The following is a 20,129-nucleotide window of genomic DNA, read 5'->3' as shown; positions in this document are numbered from 1 at the left end:
TGGGGGCTGTATACCCAGGCCCGTTACCAGTATCTGTGACATCTAGTCTGTTTCCACCACCCTGGGGGCTGAGTTCCCAGGCTCGTTCCTGTATCTTGTTCCTGGTTCACTTCCTGTCTGAACTGTGTCCTAGCCCATTACCTGTTTGTCTCTATGTCCGTACCTTCCCTTTTTCTGCAGTGTCTGAACTTGCACCTAACTCCAACTTGTTGTCTCTGTACTTCTATTTGAGTTTTGTGTCCACTCGCTACTTCATTGTAAGTACATTGTGTGTATCTGGTTCTGCTTGTCCCGTTTCCCTGCCTCCATATCTACCTTCTGTGTTCTAACTATCTTCCTGTGTTTCCCTGTCTGTTCCATGTGAACAGTGCCCTGTCCTGTCTGCCTGCACCTTCTGCTCTGCGGTTTCGCTCTGCCTCGCTTGTCCTCCGCACCTGCGGTTTCGCTCTGCTTCACTCTGCCCTGCTTGCCCTCCGCATCTGCGGCTTCGCTCTGCCCTGCTTGCCCTCCGCACCTGCGGCTTCGCTCTGCCCTGCTTTCCCTCCGCACCGGCGGCTTCGCTCTGCCCTGCTTGCCCTCCGCGTACCTGCGGATACGCCCTGACCTGCTTGCCCTCCGCGCACCTGTGGGTTCGCCCTGCCCTGCTTGCCCTTCGTGCACCTGCGGCTTCGCCCTGCCCTGCTTGCCCTCCGCGCGCCTGCGGCTTCTCCCTGACCTGCTTGCCCTCCGCGCACCTGCGGCTTCGCCCTGAACTGCTTGCCCTCCACGCACCTGCGGCTTTGCCCTGCCCTGCTTGCCCTCCACGCACCTGCTTCTTAGCCCTGTATCCCAGTCTGTACTGGTCCCTATCCAGCCTGCTTTCCTACCTGCCAGTACCCGCCTGTCTGCATAAAAGCCGTGCCTGCCCATTCCTGCTTTCCCCGATGTGGGTCAACAGCTGTGACCGGGGTCTGACCTGGAGTAGCACCTGGGCCACCTCCCACGTCCCTCCTCAGACCACGGAGTCGATTAAGCCGCCGTGTGTTCGTGGTCAGATCTAGCGAGACCCTAGTCACACCCCTCCAGGCACTCCCCAGTTCGTGGCCCAGTGGGACCACTAACCACGCTCACGCCAGTCAGTCCGGGCAACAACTGCTTTTCCAGGTTTGCATCGGTCTGGAGCGCAGTCAACTCTGTGGTGATAAATTTTGTAAAGCATATACATCACATAGGAAAAACTGGAACTGCTGTACATACATCACATTGGAGACGCTTTGACTGCTTTATATACATCACATGGGAGATGCTGGGACTGCTGTATATACATTACAATGGAGACGCTGGGACTGTTGTATATACATCACATGGGAGATGCTGGGACTGCTGTATATACATCACATAGGAGATGCTGGGACTGTTGTATATACATCACATAGGAAACGCTGGTGTCATATACATCACTGAGGTGGGATGGGGGGAATAGACATCAAAGGAGTGGGCTGGGGGGCATATATATTACTGGGGAGGGCTGGGAGGCATAGACATCACTGGGGAGGGCTGGGGGCATAGACATCACTGGGGAGGGCTGGGGGCATAGACAACACTGGGGAGGGCTTGGGGCATAGACATCACTGGGGAGGGTTAGGGGCATAGACACCACTGGGGATAACTGGGGGCATAGACATCACTGAGGAGATCTAGGGGGCATATATATTACTGGGGAAGCCTGGGGGTATAGACATCACTGAGGAGGTCTAGGGGGCATATACATTACAGAGGAGGTTGGAGGGCATAGACATCACTGGGGAGGTCTGCGGGGCATAGGCATCACTGGGGAGGGCTGGGGGGCAGAGACATCACTGGGGAGGTCTGCGGGGCATAGGCATCACTGGGGAGGGTTGGGGGGCAGAGACATCACTGAGGAGGGCTGAGGGCATAGACATCACTGGAGTGGGCTGGGGGGCAGAGACATCACTGAGGAGGGCTGAGGGCATAGACATCACTGGAGTGGGCTGGGGGCATATACATTACTGTGGAGGTCTGGCAGGCACAGACATCACTGAGGAGGACAGGGGGCATAGACATCACTGAGGAGATCTAAGGGGCATATACATTACTGGGGAGGTCTGGGGGGCATAGACATCACTGGGGAGGTCTAGGGGGCATAGACATTACTGGGTAGGGCTGGGGTGCATAGGTGAGTATAGGTGTTTTTATTTTTATGGGGCACACATTCAAAGTGAGAAAGAGACATCCTAGTAGTGGACAACCTCTTTAATGGTTTCAGTTTTCAGAAAGCCTCTGTTACCTGTTGGAAAAAACAAACTGGGTCTTACTCACCCTCCACTGGTCCAATGCTGAGTCTCCACGCTGTTATTGTTATTGTCTGCAGCTCTGATGTCACATTGACAGCTCTTCAGCCAATAATTGAGATTGGCAGCTCTGCCAGAGTAAAGAGCACAAGACACTCGGAACCTGATTGGCTACAGCACTGTCAGCATGATGTAAGTGCTGCAAACAATAATGGACAACGGGAGCAGCGGCAGAGACTCAGCACTAGACCCGGGGAGGGTGAGTAAAGGGACGTTTATTTTGTTAAAAACAATCTGCAGTTTTCCAAAAGTAGACAATCCCTTTAACTATCAGATTTAATAGGAAGACATGAAAATATAAACATCATATGGGAGAATAGCTCTGTATATAATTAAGAAGGGCATTCCGTTTTCAACTTTTGAACAAATTCATTGTGGCGAAGATAGAAATTATATAGGCAGCTGGTATTGCCCACTCTGGATCCAGTGATGTGTTTTCGCTGCTGTTCTGATGTTTGTGTACAGGCTATAGGGGTGACATAAAGTAAACAGCGCTGCAGCCAATCACTGGACTCAGTGTTAGGCCATGATCATAATTTTACCTCAGTATTTGTCAGCCAAAACCAGGAGTGGGTGATAAATAGAGAAGTGGTGACGTGTTTCTATTATACTTTTCCTCTGATTGTTTCTCACCTGATTTTAACTTACAAATACTGGTGTAAAATACTGATCAAATACTGAACGTGTGAACGTGGCCTTAGATGACATGAGCCGCTGAGCCTAGTGATTGACTGCAGAGCTGTTGACATTATTTTTAATATGGCCACAATGAATATGGAAAAAAAAGTTGAAGGATCTCTGGGACGGAGAATCTGCGGCATTTATAGGAGCAGCGCTGTGTATCGGAGTTTATGAAACAGGTTAGTTCTTTCGTTGCCCTCATTGTCGCCCCCTACAGAGGGGAAAGAGTAGTGACAACTTTATAAAGTAGATATTTGAGCTGTAAATCTGATTGTCACATTAAAGCCAATCCATCCAGGTAACCTCTATAAGTAACAGGAATGTGCAGGCTTATACTGTATGGAGCTGGATCCTGTCCCTATAAATATATCTATACATATTCCGGGACATTCTCCAGAAGGGTTAAGTACTGCATTAACTCTTGGCACGCCGTGTGAGTGCCGCGGCAATTATGTCATTCATGCTGGAGAGGTCGTGGCTGGCTGAACAATGAATCACTGTAGTAGCTCACGTGTAGCGCTCGTCCTGTGCTCTGCCTGAGTGCTCTGCCCGTGCTCTGCCCGTGTACAGGGCGCCCGCCGAGCACTGAGCACCAGCGCTGCCAGACCAGAAGTGCTGCCTGACTGAGGACGGTGCTGACGGGCTGCGCCTCCTCCCCCTGCTGCACCCGGAGCCACACACGCAAGCGAGGCATTGGTTTGTTGACAGAGTGGATGAATGAGTGGACGAGCTCCAGCCCCGGCTATGGCAGCACCCCGGAGAGCAGGACACCCACTGCAGCACTAGCCCAGCTCCGGTCCAGTCATTAAGTAGCACCCTGACGCCTCCATCCTGGCAGTGGATCTATTAGGCGTGACAGCTCAGTGTAACACATAGCACGCACTGTCCTGCGCATCATCTCCTGGAGGTGGACGGCTGCTGTCTGCCACTGCTGCTGTCTGCCACTGCTGCTGCCTCTACACCCATCTGCAGGCAGCTTGTATCTGCAGGACTCTCACTTCTGTCACCTCTGAGATCACAGGTAAGTTGCTTTTTGAAATTTTCATTCAGTGCATAGATAGCAAAGCATGAAAGGAGTCAAAAGTAGGAATGGCTAGCGAATGGTTAGTAATTCACAAAGTGTGACGGTGACTAGGTCTGGTACTGGAGACACCTGTTCCAGGATAAGTGAAGAAGACTAGAGATTTTATACTTTGCTTCATATGAAATGTGCTCAGGATAGTTATGTTTCCATGTAAACCTACACAGAGCATCTATCTATCTATCTATCTATCATCTATCTATCATCTATCTATCCTATATCTATGTATCTATCTTTCTGTGATATCTATCATCTATATATCTGTGTGTCTATCATCTATCTATTCTATTATCTATCTGTTATCTATTTATTATCTATCTATCTGTATTATCTATATATTTATCTAGCTATCTATCATCTGTCTATTACATATCTATTATGTATCTATTCTATCTATTTATCATCTATTTATCTATCTATCTTATCTATCTATCACTGTCTATCTATCTATCTTTTATCTATCTATCTATCTTTATGTCTATCTATCTTTAAAGTATCTTGCAATGTCCAACTACCCTGCCCTTACAGTATTACAAACATGACTATAATTACATTTAGCTCGTTGACATATAATTATAGTATCTGTTTATGTAATATTGTCCAATAATGATTATTAAGATCATTTAGGATGAAATGAACACTGGTGAAAGTACACCATGTGCCTGAATCCCTTAGATGAGTATTTTGGACTTACTAAGTCTTAGTAAATACTCAGCATGCTTCTTTCTTAAACATTGGCAGTCATTTCCAAGTTGGAGAAAGTCTGCCAACATTTACAGGGAAGTCTACATGCTCCTGATTGAGGCACAGACGTTACCAGTCTATACATCTTTGCCAGAATGGATTTTTAATGATATCCTCTGGAAGCATGCTTTCTGAAATCCCTAATAATGGTTGTGACTGAGCTTGTTTTCAGCTTGTCTGGTGTCTTATCCTTTTGTTATACAGTGCAGTGTAATTCCCATGCCAAGCCCTCAGTCTGATGCCTGCTATATTGTGAATGCCAGTAATATAATCCCCCTCATGTGCACCCTCATTGCAATTTTAGGTGGTTGCCATAAAGAAGTTTCACTATACATATGTAGAAAAGGAGCCCCCAGCCTCAAGTTCAGTGGCTCCCTTTGAAATAAATGCATAAATGCTATTTCCTTTCATGAAGTCAGTGGCAATTACTGTGAGATTGTGTTGCTCTTTCTAGCCTAATGTATACTGGAAGTAAGATATTGTCCAAACAGGATATTGCTATTTTAGTGGTGGGATTCTCCATTTCTGTGTTGCATCAACTCTTCTTACTTCTATGGTGGAGGATAACACAGCAGCAGCAGAGGCGTGCCTCTAGATCTATGCTTTATTTATAGGAAATTCCCTTTTTTAAAGGGAAGTCACCAGATTACGTGCCATAGTGCATCAATATACTATTTTTAGCAGTAATTTCATGATCAGTGTGATTCTGTGTCACTTACTTGTTACAGTACATGTCTTTAATAAGACGTGTGACCTCTGCTTCAGCTTCACACTAACAGGCTGACACCCTAAACTTCCAATCCTCATTCCTACTCCAGATCCATCTCTGTTGCTTATCCAAAGTAATTAGACCAGAGCACAACGCAATGATTTATCCCTGCAGTAATGGGAAGAAGATCATGGCCATAGAGCTGACAAAACCATTCCTTGTATTTGAAGTTTAACAGAGTCGATTCCCTTCACCAAAACGTGAGTGATGTTTTGTTTAAGCTGTCTTGTTAGGATCTCGGTGACACAATGTTTCCCACCTGTCCGCCTGCCAGCGTTTAACCGTGCTTTAATATTAAAATAAGTTAAACCCAAAAACTTATTGATGGAACAGCATTCTCTCTCCCCAGTCACAATGAGAGCTATTTTCACTCCACTCCTTTGAATTGGCACTTTTACGACCCCTGCCTCAATAATAGTCCCTTATCTTCTTGGTGCAGCTCTCACCCAGGTCTTAACAAACAACAATTGTTTGGTGGTTTGGAATTTAGCAATAACCTAGAGGACATTTTCTCATATTAGTCTTTCATTGTCTGATTCTTCAAACTTCTCAAAACAAATTCTGTTGAACCAGTCAACTTTTTTTTCATTTATTACTTTTTTACTCACTTATATAGCGCCATTAATTCCGCAGCACTTTACAGAGATCATCATCACCGTCCCCACTGGGGCTCACAATCTAAATTCCCTATCAATAATTTTACTATTTAGGTGAAATGTTCATTGTATCATTATTCAACATGTTAGCTTTGACGGCATACTTAATCTATAACACTACAATGTCCAAACTTGCTGGTGTTAGAACCTTGCTCTTAGGTTTTTTCCTTTGCTGGTCACATGACCTTGTTGGCCTATTTAATCCTGCTCCGCCCTTCTGGCTTTGCTGGACTTCATTGTATAACTACTTTCTAGCTAGCCTGTGCTCTGTATCTAACTCTGTTAGTATGCTTGGTCTACGGACCTCTATGTTCTATATATTTTGTTTGTTCGTCTGTCTGCTACTATTTCTGTTAGGAGGTGTCCCATTTTCCTCCCAGTCCTTAGTACTTGTAGGGATTCCTTCCCCACATCTATAGGTCTCCGTACAGACTAGCTTAGGACTTTAGCAGGTCTGATCGCAGGATCAGGTTCCCTGTTACATCGTAGGGATTCAGCTGAGTTCTATCGTAGGGACAGATCTCCTCTCTTTCCTTAGCTCTGGTAGCAGAACATAACAGTAAGTCCAGCCTGCAAATTCTCTAAGGAAAGATTTTTCTGTTCCATCATGGTGTCGGTTCAGGATTTGGCTCATCGCCTGCAGGGACTCTCTCTGGAGGTGGCCGAGCTCCGTCAGCACGTGAGTAACTGTCCTGGAGCACATTTCTTGGAGCCTAAGGTATGTTTGCCGGATTTATTTTTTGGTGAACACCGAGAATTTTTTTCATTTAAAAATGCTTGCTTATTGTATTTTCGTTTGAGACCCAAGTCCTCTGGGGATGAATCCCAGCGCATAGGGTTCATAATGTCACTTTTGCGCAAAGAGCCTCAGGAGTGGGCCTTTTCTTTGCAACCTAGTGATACATGCTTCAGATCAGTGGATAGTTTTTTTTCTGCTTTGGGACTATTATATGATGATCCTGACCGTGTCGCATCAGCTGAGACTGAGTTGAGACGTTTGAAACAGGGATCAGGTAATGTGGAAAAATATTGTACTCATTTCCGTCGATGGTCTACTCAAACAGGGTGGAACGATTCTGCTCTGAAAAGTCTATTTCTTGCTGGGCTCAATGAAAGGGTTAAAGACCTGCTAATTGCTTATCCTACACCTGAAGATTTGCAACAGGCTATGCAATTAGCTATACGGGTGGATAGAAGACTGCGTGCAAGGGTTAATGAGAGCAAATCCTCTGCTATGTCAGTTTCTGGTTATGAGAATGTGTGTACTAACAGTGGTGAACCGATGGAGATTGGATCGGTGGCACCTCGCTCTCAAGAAAAAGACCGTCGATTTTCTGAAGGCTTGTGTTTCTATTGCGGAAAGTCTGGTCATTTGATTAAAGGCTGTGAGCTTCGTATGAAGAAAGAAAAAAAAATGGTCAGTCATGCCCGTATTGCCTGTTTAAATTCCAAGGGTGTATTTTTAGCTGCTTCCACGATTGCTCAGGAAAAATTAATGGAATTTCGGGTGTTTGTTGATTGTGGGTCTACTCTGAATGTAATTGATGGGGGATTCTTGGAAAGACTCAATTTAAAACCCGAACCTTTATCATCCCCCATTGCTGTGGTTTCTGTGGATGGTTCCCCTTTGAAGAATATTACTCTCAAGGTCTGTGAATTTCCTCTCACTATTAATGGTGTTCACCATGAGAAATTGGATTTGGTAGTTTTGAATAACTTGCCTTCTCCAGTAATATTGGGATTGCCCTGGTTAAAATTTCACAATCCTGTACTGGATTGGTCTACCAGTGAAATTAAATCCTGGAGCCATAAATGTTATGACAAGTGTTGTAACGGGCGTATTGCAGCTTTGGATAGGGGAGAATTGCCTGTTCCTATTCAGGATTTTTGGAGAGTTTTTTCTGAGAAGGAATCGCAGGTTTTGCCTCCCCATAGAGACTATGATTGTTCTATTGAATTTGTCCCTGGAGCGACTCTTCCTAAAAGTCGTTTATTTAACCTTACTATTCCTGAGAGGAAGGCTTTGGAGGAATACATACAGACAAGTTTGGCCGCCGGTCACATTAGGCCCTCTAAGTCTCCTGTGGCGGTTGGATTTTTTTTTGTAAAAAAAAAAGGACGGCGGTTTACGTCCTTGTCTGGATCTTCGTGAGATTAACAAAATTACTGTACGCAATCCTTACCCACTGCCATTGATTCCTGATCTGTTTAACCAGTTAATGGGGGCCAAGTGGTTCTCTAAAATTGACCTTAAGGGGGCATACAATCTGTTGCGCATGAAGGAGGGTGATGAATGGAAGACTGCTTTTAACACTCCTGTGGGTCATTTTGAGAACCTGGTTATGCCTTTTGGTCTTACTAATGCTCCTGCATTTTTTCAGAATCTTATTAATGACATCCTTAGACCTTTGATCGGCAAAAATGTGGTTGTGTATTTGGATGACATTTTGATTTATTTGCCGGATCTGGAGTCTCATTGGCGGAGCGTACGTGAGGTATTACAGTTATTAATGGACAATTCGCTTTTTGCTAAGCTGGAGAAATGTGAGTTCGCTGTACAGAGAATTAGTTTTTTGGGTTACATTATCTCCAGCGAAGGTTTTGAGATGGACCCGGTTAAAGTTCAAGCTGTACAGGAATGGCCTAGGCCTATTGGTTTGAAATCGATACAGAGGTTTTTGGGTTTCGCCAATTATTACAGAAAATTCATAAAAATTTTTTCTAGTATTGTCAAACCTCTGACCGATCTCACCAGGAAAGGTGCTGATGCGGTTCAGTGGTCTTCTGAGGCCATTGAAGCTTTTGTGTATCTCAAGGAGAGGTTCACCTCTGCTCCCATCCTTATGCAGCCTGATGTGACTAAGCCGTTTTTGGTTGAGGTTGATGCTTCCTCTGTGGGGGTTGGCGCAGTATTGTCTCAGGATAACGGGGATGGATTACATCCATGTGCCTTTTTTTTCAAAAAAAATTTCGGAGACTGAACTGAATTACGATATTGGTAATCGGGAATTATTGGCTATTAAACTCGCATTTGAACACTGGCGCCACTTCTTGGAAGGTGCGGAATTTCCCGTTCAGGTTCTTATGGATCATAAAAATCTGATATATCTTGATGCTGCCAAGCGCCTGAATGCCCGTCAGGCTAGGTGGGCACTGTTTTTCTCGCGGTTTAATTTCTCCGTTACTTACATCCCTGGTACTAAGAATGTTAAGGCGGATGCCTTGTCTCGCAGTTTTTCTCCCATAGTCGGTGCTGAGAAAGAGGAGAACATTTTACAAGAAGGTGTTGTGATAGCTGCTTTGGACTCCGTTTTGGAAGATGAGATTCTTAAAGCACAGGAGAATGCCCCATCTAACACTCCTCATGGGAGGTTGTTTGTGCCTGGGACCTTTAGGAGAGATTTGTTTGTTGAGTGTCACGAATCTCGGTTGGCAGGTCATCCCGGAATCTCTGAGACCAAGAGACTGGTGGGTCGCAGTTTTTGGTGGCCTGGATGGCAGAAGGAAGTCATTAAGTGGGTGCGTCAATGTACTATATGTGCTAGATCTAAGTCCTCACATACTCCTGCTGCGGGGTTGCTTTGTCCTTTGGAGGTTCCCAGTGCTCCTTGGACACATTTGGCTATGGACTTTATAACTGACCTTCCCCCCTCTGAGGGTTTTACTGTCATCTGGGTGGTCGTGGACCGTTTTAGCAAGATGTGTCACTTGGTTCCCTTCGTCAAACTGCCCTGTGCTAAAACTCTCGCTAAGGCCTTTGTCAAGGAAATTGTCAGACTTCATGGCGTTCCTACTGACATTGTTTCTGATAGGGGTCCTCAGTTCGTGGCTCGTTTTTGGCGTGCCTTTTGTGACAGGTTGGGAGTTCATTTGTCGTTCTCGTCCGGATATCATCCTGAATCTAATGGCCAGACAGAAAGGAAAAACCAGGATGTTGAGCAGTTCTTGCGTTGTTTTGTGGCAGACAATCAAGAGGGGTGGTCTGAGTTTCTGCCACTTGCTGAATTTGCTCTGAACAATCATACATCTTCTTCTGCTGGTTGTTCGCCTTTTTTTTGTTGTTCTGGGAGACATCCGTCGTTTGGGTCGTTCTCCAAGTTGGGATCTGCCGTGCCTGAGGAGGAGAATTTTTCCGGTGATTTGGAGAGAGTTTGGACGGATGTGCGTGGTAATCTTCAGGAGGCCAACAGAAAATCTAAAGACTACTTTGATAGGAAACGACAGGAGGTTTTGTTCGCTGTTGGTGACATGGTCTGGTTGTCCTCTAGGAATCTGCGGTTGAGGATTCCTTCTAAGAAATTGGGTCCCAAGTTTGTAGGGCCCTTTAAGGTGCTTCAGGTTGTCAACCAATCTGCTGTTAGGTTGGAGGTTCCTACCTCCTGGAGAATTAATCCGGTATTTCATGTCTCTCTGTTAAAAAAAGCTGTTGTGTCGGATGGTGACGCCTCTGCCTCTGTTCCTCCGGTGGTGGAGGACGAGGAATATGAAATTTCTCGCATCCTTAACTCTAGACGGTATAGAGGTAGTTTGCAGTATCTTGTGGCCTGGAAAGGTTTCGGACCCGAGGATAACTCTTGGGTGAGGTCAGATGATGTTTCCGCGTCCAGACTTATCAGAGCGTTTCACAGGAGATTTCCTGATAAGCCTGGTCCTAGGGGATCCGGAGGATCCTCTTAGAAGGGGGTGTACTGTTAGAACCTTGCTCTTAGGTTTTTTCCTTTGCTGGTCACATGACCTTGTTGGCCTATTTAATCCTGCTCCGCCCTTCTGGCTTTGCTGGACTTCATTGTATAACTACTTTCTAGCTAGCCTGTGCTCTGTATCTAACTCTGTTAGTTTGCTTGGTCTACGGACCTCTATGTTCTATATATTTTGTTTGTTCGTCTGTCTGCTACTATTTCTGTTAGGAGGTGTCCCATTTTCCTCCCAGTCCTTAGTACTTGTAGGGATTCCTTCCCCACATCTATAGGTCTCCGTACAGACTAGCTTAGGACTTTAGCAGGTCTGATCGCAGGATCAGGTTCCCTGTTACATCGTAGGGATTCAGCTGAGTTCTATCGTAGGGACAGATCTCCTCTCTTTCCTTAGCTCTGGTAGCAGAACATAACAGCTGGCACTTAACGCCAATATGCTAAAAAAAACAAAAAAAATGTGATTAAAACATACACTCAATATTCCAGGTGCTTTTTCATGGCAGCCACTATATCATGCCATATATTATAACGCCCTATGTAAGATTGCTCTTGGTGCACCACTCATGGTATGTACAATACTTTGTCCAGTTTGTTACTTGGCTCTCCATCCAGCTAGACCAGAGGTGTTATGTACTGGATGCCTTCACATTGGCTTTTTCAGATATTATTTTGTGTGTCTTATTGATATTTGGATTAATATTATGCGTTTATGGTAACGTTGGCATCTTGGATTAATAGTACATAATTATTTCCATCCATTAATTTTATATGATTTCTACATTCAAAACCATTGTTGGAACTAGAACAGAAACCAGATAGTAAACAACCTGTAAAGTCACTATGTCCTATGTCACTGTCAATTAGATTGTAAGTTGTCTGACCCACAGTAGTGCCCAGGATATTATTGAAGACAAATATGTAAAGTGAAGAGGTAGAATCCATGGTGATAGGTGAAAGAGTAGGCATGAGCGGACCAGTGAAAGTTCGGGTTCGTCTGGTTCAACCGAACTCTAGTCCAAAGTTCTATTCTGGCACCAGAACTGCACCCGAACTTGAACCTGAACCCCAAACTTGAACCTGAACCCATAAAAAGCAATGGTGACCCAAACTTTGGAGCAGGAAAATCTCTCTCCAGAACTGTAAAACGGACTTCCAGGAGAAGTCCCTGCTCAGCGTTCAGCACCAGACACTAGGTGTCCAGTACGAACCCTGAACTTTATAATTCGGGTTTGCTGATCTCTATTAAATAGTGGTTATCATTTTAATTTTTAGTTAATAAATCAATAGAACACCTGAAAATAAGAAACTTTGTAATATATCTTATAGGAGAAATCTGCTTCTTTCTCCTCCTAGACTCATTCACTTTAAATTCATGGGTAAAATCTATTAAATATATATGCAGTGAAGACAAATGTTCCAATTACTGAGACAGGAGATGACAGTTGGTACTTGTAATATTCTATGGAGAGGGAGAAGTGAGGAGGAGGGAGGTGCTAGAGGCGGGTACAAACATTCTGCTGCAAGTTCTCCTGGAACGACAGTAATACTATCTAAATAACATAAAAATCGGCTTTCATTGAATATTGAATTTACAAAGTGAAAGATCAGTCCAGGAGCAGAAAGAAGCAGATTTATCTAATAAGAAATATTACAAAATGTCTTAATTCCATGAGTACTATTGATTTCTGAAAGAAAAACATAATTACACTTTAATTACAGAATATAGGACAGTGCCAATGTTCAAAATGGACACGTGTGGTCACTGACCATCATGATAACCATTTAAATGAGAATATGGAAAATGATCTGGAGGTTATTTCACCAAGCCCTATAGGTACTTGGAAGCATAGTAGGAACGGTTAGAAATATGCATAACTATATAAAACCTAAACGATTGTAAAATCTGTCAGGGCATGATGTGCTGAATAGCATGTTTTTCACCGTTGTTTTTCATGTTGAGTTGGTATTCAGAAAATCTCCAGTATATATGGTATTACGAAAGATTTCCGCACAAATTAGCTGCAGTGGCTTTGCTATTTGGAACGGGTCATTACTGGGATTTATTATTTAATGTGGGGATCAAAATGACTTAGGATAGGAATGACATAAGCAAGAAAACAACAAGAAGCCGCATTGATATGTTCAAATGTAGCATAGATGGCTTCCAGTATTGTATAAAGATACATCTGGTAATCCTTTTGTTGCAAATTAAGTATGGGAAGTGATGCCAGCTTTCCATTTCTATGTGAATGGGCCTCAAGTAAACATCATGGTGAATATTGGCACTGCTATATTGTATCTTCAGTTATTTCCTACTGAGTGTTAAGCTAATGTTCATCATGGCATTGCAATTATTGTACTCTGTCCTAACACTGAAGTACAACTTTGGTACTTCCTTGCGTACAGTTATAATTATTAAATTATTTTTTAAATAATATAATTGGTGGACTGTGACTGTGATGCAACTTATATAAGATACAACATATGTTCCTGCCTCACTAGAAGAAGGATATTTGTACTTAATACATGGGCTCATGAACAATGGTGTATTATGGTATAAACTACCATTGTGCACTATGTATGTATCCAATGACCATATGCCATGTACAGAGATATGTTTACTCTTTAGAAGCTTTGGATTATAATCTAACACTTCATGAATTATAATATGATTGCTCAATATGTACCTATAACTCCATAATACAGGACCACAGGATCTTCTGATCAGACTCCTGAAGAGCTCTCTAACGTGTACCTATTGTTGTCAGCATTGCAAAAATGCTTACTGTAAGCATAAATCTTTGGTTACTTGGTTACTTTGTCAACTGCAAATTAAAGGGAATCTGTCACCAGTTTTTTGCTACCTCATCTGAGAGCAGCATAATGTAGGAAAAGAGACCCTGATTCCAACGATGTGTCACTTACTTTACTGGGTGCAACAGTTGTGACATAATCAGAATTTTTAGATGTGACATGTAGCAGAGCTGAGAAAGCTAACCACGCCCACACCGGGGTCTCTACATACTTAGTCTATAGAAAATGAGCTACTTATCACTTATCACTTACCTCCTTGTTCACTCTTGATCACTGTAGTCACCAAGTGGCCTTAACACTAATGTGTTCTAGTACTGTACCAGCAACATGACTCCCATTGCTGAGTGGTGATGCTTGTAACACGGCTTGTGACTGCTGAGGCCACCAAATGACTACAGAGCCATTTGTCCACTAGTTGTAGATAGGGCTCTGTCAGAGCTTCTGCACTGAATCATTAGGAGAGAGAAAAGGTGAGTAGTGTACTTTTGTTATATTATCACATATGCTGCAGTCTTTCCTATTTTTTTTCCTCCAGTAAATTACCGGATTAAGGCCACGTTCACATGTTCAGTATTTTACATCAGTATTTGTAAGCCAAAACATGGAGTGGGTGATAAATACAGAAGTGGTGACCTGTCTCTATTATACTTTTCCTCTGATTGTTCCACTCCTGAGGTAAAATACTGACCAGATACTGAACATGTGAACGTGGCCTAATATATAGCCTTTGGTACAAGGTTAATTTATCATCCTACTACTAAAACAATGTACTAAGGGAGGCTGCTGTAATACTAGTTTTCATTCAGGCCTGGATTGTCCCACTGGGGAGCCGGGTAATCATCCAATGACCCTCTCAACCAACAAGTGAGTCTCCCTACAGTCATTTCCCCCCACTGGTGATGCCCTCCTCTGTGTCCTCTCCCCATAAAATGATGCACTATTTATTTTGCTATTATCATCTCATTCACTACATCCACATTGTAATCTACCTGGTTTATTTAAAGGGGTTATCCAGGACTATTTCATTTCTTTACTTATTGACCTAAGAATTTACCTGCCGATATTTGCTATCTACCTGCCTATTGTGCCCGGCGCCCAATTCTGCCTCCTTAAAGCAGTCATGGACCACTTTTGCCAGCAATTCTATGAGTTCTGCAGGTGAACGAACGTTGACAGAGCAGCTGCTTCTCTTTTGCTCTGTTTTGTTGACGAGGCGTGACTGTGATGTCATGCTGACAACTATGATAGCTGATGCGTAACTGCAGGGAGCCGACTGTCAATCAGCGAGATGTCAGCAGTCACACCTGTGGTAGCCCAGAAGAGCTGTTCTGCTGACGTGAAGCAGCAAAATCGCTGGCAGGAACAATGTGTGACTGCTTTGAGACAGCATCGAGTACAACAGGCAGGTAGATAGGAACTACTTGTCTGTCAGTTCTTAGCCCAATAGGAAAAAAACTGAAGTAGTCCCTTTAAACCCCTTTAATAAACTATATGTAGCAACTAAGATAACATCTTGCCTCACCTTATCACCTCACACCACTGACACTATATATTCTGTATTGCATGCTGCTCTTGTTGCAGTCAGCATACAGAGATGGTATGGTGATACATTTTTGCTTCAATCAAGCGTAAAAAAATATTTTAACACAATTTTGGACAATTTTGGCAACAATGCACTATGATTGCATCCTGGAATTCCACCCAAAGTCTGAATAAGGCCATGGCTCCGCTATCAGTATTTGGTCAGTATTTTTTCTCAGGAGAGGGAGCCAATTCCAGGAGTGGGTGATAAATGCAGAATTGGGGACTTGTTTCTCTTATACCTTTTCTCTGATTGTTCCTCATCTGGTTTTGGCTCCCACTCCTGAGAAAAATACTGACCGAATACTGATAGTGGAGTCGTGAGTGACATAAGAGTGAGAAAGTATTGCTGATCGCAAGCTGTCAAGAAACAAAAACAACAAAAAGGTAAAAAAAAATCACATCCATTACTCTTCCAATTAATTTCTTTCCCTTTTCCTACATGTATTCAGGAACGTTGGCTTCTTCCCAGCTGTAAAGAAAGGTACAACTCCAAGTACATCCTGACAGGTGCGTGCATATCTACAGACCCTACTCGGAGTTGTACTTTTAATTACAGCTGTTGAGACACAGATTGCATTTCCTCTTTACTGCCCTTGACTTATCAATTTGTTATAGTTTGCAATCGTCCCTGCAAATAACTTCAAAATTATGTAGCATTGATCGAGTGGATTTTTTGCAGAAAGCAAAAAAAAGGCAAAACATGATAGCAGACTTACTTTTTTTTTCAATTCCCTTTCAAAAAAATTAATATAACTTTATCAATAAATAATATGTATCAACAATTAGGGACACTGATAAAAACAACAACCATATTTTTCAGACTATAAGAAGCACCGGACCATAAGACGCACCTAGGTTTTAGAGGAGGAAAATAGAAAAAAAATGTAAGCAAAAAATGTGGTCATGTTGCACTGTTATGGGGGAGAGGGTCTGCTGCTGACAATTCTGTTAATATCCTCCATCCTGGTATGTATGGCCCCTCCTTCCTGGTATACATGGCCCTCATCCCCATCCTAGTATACGTGGCCCTCATCCCCATCCTGGTATACGTGGCCCTCATCCCCATCCTGGTATACGTGGCCCTCATCCCCATCCTGGTATACATGGCCCTCATCCCCATCCTGGTATACAGGGCACCCCTTGATCCCCCATCCTGGTATGCATGGCACCCCTTGATCCCCCATCCTGGTATGCATGGCGCACCTTGATCCTGCTATGTATGGCACCCCTTGATCCTGGTATGCTTGGCACCCTCAGATCCCTTGATCCTGGTATGCTTGGCACCCTCTGATCCCTTGATCCTGGCCTGCTTGGCACCCTCTGATCCCTTGATCCTGGCATGCTTGGCACCCTCTGATCCCTTGATTCTGGTATGCTTGGCACCTCTCCATCCTGATATGCTTGGCATCCTCTAATCCCCATCAGGCTGCCCACAAAAAAACAAACAATTATACTCACCTCCTCTCTCCTCCAGCGCTGCGTCCCGCTCTGCTGCCGACACTCTCACTGTGTGAGCTGCGCATGGCATCACTGCCATGTGCCCTCACAAAGTGATATGCTGTGCCGGAATAGTCACTGCTCCCCGCGCCGGGACTGTGTGCGTGGGGAGCAGTGACCATTCACTCTCTTCAGTAGTGCGCACACTGTACCCGCAGCGCGGCTGCTGAGGCCGGCGGTCTGTGTGCCCGCTATTAAAGACCATGAATATTCACTACAACCTATGGGAGTGGATTGTAGTGAATATTCATGGTCTTTAATAGCAGGCACACAGACCGCGGCCACAGCAGGAGCCATGCTGCGGCTACAGTGTGTGCGCTATTAAGGAAAATTAATATTCATTGCTCTCCATGCCCATGGGCGTGGGAAGCAGTGAATATTCATTTTGTTTAGCAGCGGGCACAGCGTAGGCTGCAGGAGGTGGCTGCTGCCTCTTGTGTCCCGCTAATCCACCGCTGCCTCTCCTCCCACACCCCCCGCCACCCACAGCCACAGTATATAGTAGGGACTATAAGACACACCCCCCGCTTTCCTCCAAAATTTTGGAGGAAAAAAGTGCGTCGTATAGTCCGAAAAATACGGTATTTACATGACTGTCGAAGAAACGAAAAAAATAATTACCTTTGGAATACTTCAATGAAAAAAAATCACTGCATTCTGTTAGACAAAAAGTGAAGGTGTAATATTAGCATATATTTGTAGGGTGGGCTCCCATGGTCAATTCCAGTGGTGAGCCTTAAGGTACATTTATACTCCAGAATTATCATGAACAAGTGCTCACAATAATCATTCAGTCTAAACAGGCTGCTGATCATCCGACAATCATGTAAAGCACTTGTTGTTCGAGTGAAGTTATTTTTTGGTTTGCACATTATCTTATTTAAAAAGGACCTGTGCTGCCGAGAACATTGGCAGCCTATGTGCACAGAATGATGCGTTAAGTACACATCTGAAGCGTCTCCTGCCTGTTTAAACAAGCTACTATATGGCCATAAATGTTTAGTGATCAGCAGTTGTTTAACACTGATCTGCGTCTAGTATAAATCCAGCATTAAGAATGTCTCACTTTATCTTTAAACTTGGGATTGAGTCAGGCATGAGTAATACACGGATGAGGATCGCAACACAATGCTCGGACTGGCCGTTGGTTCTCCCGACAGGAGCGTGACCACATGTATTCCATGCAGATTTCATGCTTGGGTCAGGAGAGGCGGCAGCCAGTCCGAGCATTGCGTTGCGATCATCATTCAAGTTATATGGCTGTCTGACTTTACCCTTACACTGTATTCACTCGTATCTCTACAGACCAACTCACAGATCCCATCTGTACTTCACCTACCCCTTTTTTATAACATTAAAAGATTTAGCAACTTTTATTATTCTCTTAGCAAATCTTCCCACACTTGAGAACTTAGCTGTAGTTAGCAGTGAGGTAGCCGTGCTTTGTATTTCATAATAGGTCAATGTCGTTGGGTTCAGAATCAGGCCAGAACGCCAGTACATAGGAAACAGCTGCCTTAGGGCATGGCTGTCTCTTCTGAAGGGGATTTCATGTTACCCAGTCCTACTTTTTTTGTGATCTGAATAGATTAGAGTGCTCATACAATGCTGAAACTAACTGTCACGGAGCTCTGGACACTGTATATTTATAAGGAACGGACACAGTTGTGCATTAGTTAGAATCAGCAAATGAACAGACTGTGCATCACTGTGTTTTTTAGCCACTGGGTATATTACTCAATATGAATGGAAATACTGTGGGGTAAAGTTGTTGTTTTTTTGGGGGAGGGCATTTTTCAATATAGCATTTGGTAGATTTGTTGCAGAGGATCCTCCAGAATTGGTTTTATGCCACTGATGGGTTTTATGTAAACTGTATTGGGGCTACACTTTGTATTTGTAGTTATTCATCATTTTGAATTTACACTGACATTACAGTATACTAGCAATAAAGCGATGCTCTATTAGACCATAATGAAAAACAGAGATAGATGTCTGCTTAAGGATTTAACTTAATTGTAAGTTAGCAATGCTATTTTATATAAATTATTACCTGTTTTATTTATATAGGGTTGGTTGATTGGTATGTTTGCAAAATTAGAGTACTCGTTTGTGCCCAAGACCAATTTTCTTGTAAAATTGTTATCCATGGTCTTCATACTCATATTCTATGGGGTTGTGTACATGTCCGATATTTTCCTTGGACCAAGTGTTCTGTGGGAAAATATCAGACATGTCTGGTTTAGATCTGAGTGTTAGATCAAAATCGGACATGCAAGTCTATGGCTCCATGAAAAAAATCGGATGACAGAATGGAGACGGTAGAGAACTTTATTTTTTCTCTCCATATTCGAGAAAAACTGATGCCACTCTGATCAAGCTCTGATCAAACTCTGATCAAAGTCCGATCAGATTAATCGGACCGTTTTTCTTTGATTTGAAGAAATCGATCATGTGATGCTTTTCTTAAGGGTCTTATCTATGAACACAGTTCAACTGCAATGTCTACTGCAACGTTCCTTAACAAGAGGCCAGGGCGCCTATAAACTTGCTGCTAGGGTCAAAAGGGTCATATCACTGACCTTTATCACAAGGGTAGGAATCTTATTACTTGGTCACGTAGATTTTCTCCAAACATTCATTTTGGTTCAACCATCCATTACTGTTTTATTTGAAATCAGATTGTCACAGCTGAAAAATGGTTGAACTCAGGTATACTAGAGCATGAAGTCATGTAAAGAACATATTCAATCCACAGATTGTCGCTTTGTCTTTCCCAAATGCTTTAAATAAAAGCTATCATCAAACTGACCTATTGTTTAACAAATTTTTCTGCTCCAGCTAATTTTAAAGATGTTTAGCAAAGTTTTTTTTCATGTCATGATTAAAAAAAAAAAAATTTAGCAAGCTTGCAATTTTCGCATTGGCCATAAGGGCTTTTTTAGATTCATACTTACTGTCTATTCAGGTAGAGTTTTCAGTATGGTTCTGACTCGCCCCCTGGGCCTGCGTTGTACATGGGATACCCGGAGCCGGATCGCTGGGGGTTGTAGTCTCCATGGCGTTGACCCGGTCCGTGCCCAGGGCGGTCAAACCAGTGGCAGTCTATTGGTATTGTAATTGTCCGACTACGCCACCCGTGGATTGCAGTCAGTGGGGACCGCCGCTGCGCTGCAGACCGCTGAGGCTGATGTTGTTTGCGCAGCCGAGTATGGGATAAATCCCCACGGGAGAAGTATTGCCTCAGGGCAGCTAGAG

General features: G+C 43.6%; 1 protein-coding gene across 6 annotated transcripts in view; it reads left to right on the top strand.

The window, feature by feature from the left end:
• The first annotated feature begins 3,523 nt into the window (after positions 1 to 3,523).
• The window catches only part of SEMA3D (semaphorin 3D), a 306,858-nt gene continuing 290,252 nt past the window's right edge, over positions 3,524 to 20,129 (top strand). For 4 of the 6 annotated variants that reach the window (XM_073652335.1, XM_073652334.1, XM_073652336.1 and 1 more), the window contains exons 1-2: positions 3,524 to 4,053; positions 5,676 to 5,826. The gene's annotated coding sequence lies outside the window, so the exon portion shown is untranslated. The remainder of the gene's footprint in view (positions 4,054 to 5,675; positions 5,827 to 20,129) is intronic. The other 2 variants (XM_073652332.1, XM_073652337.1) reach the window with 2 other exon arrangements.

Source organism: Phyllobates terribilis, unplaced genomic scaffold, assembly GCF_046119375.1.
Source record: "Phyllobates terribilis strain yellow unplaced genomic scaffold, ASM4611937v1 Scaffold_11__3_contigs__length_659146591, whole genome shotgun sequence".
Taxonomy (NCBI): Eukaryota; Metazoa; Chordata; class Amphibia; order Anura; family Dendrobatidae; genus Phyllobates; species Phyllobates terribilis.
Note: the sequence above shows the minus strand (reverse complement) of the source record. Positions and strands in the feature narration are given on the sequence as shown.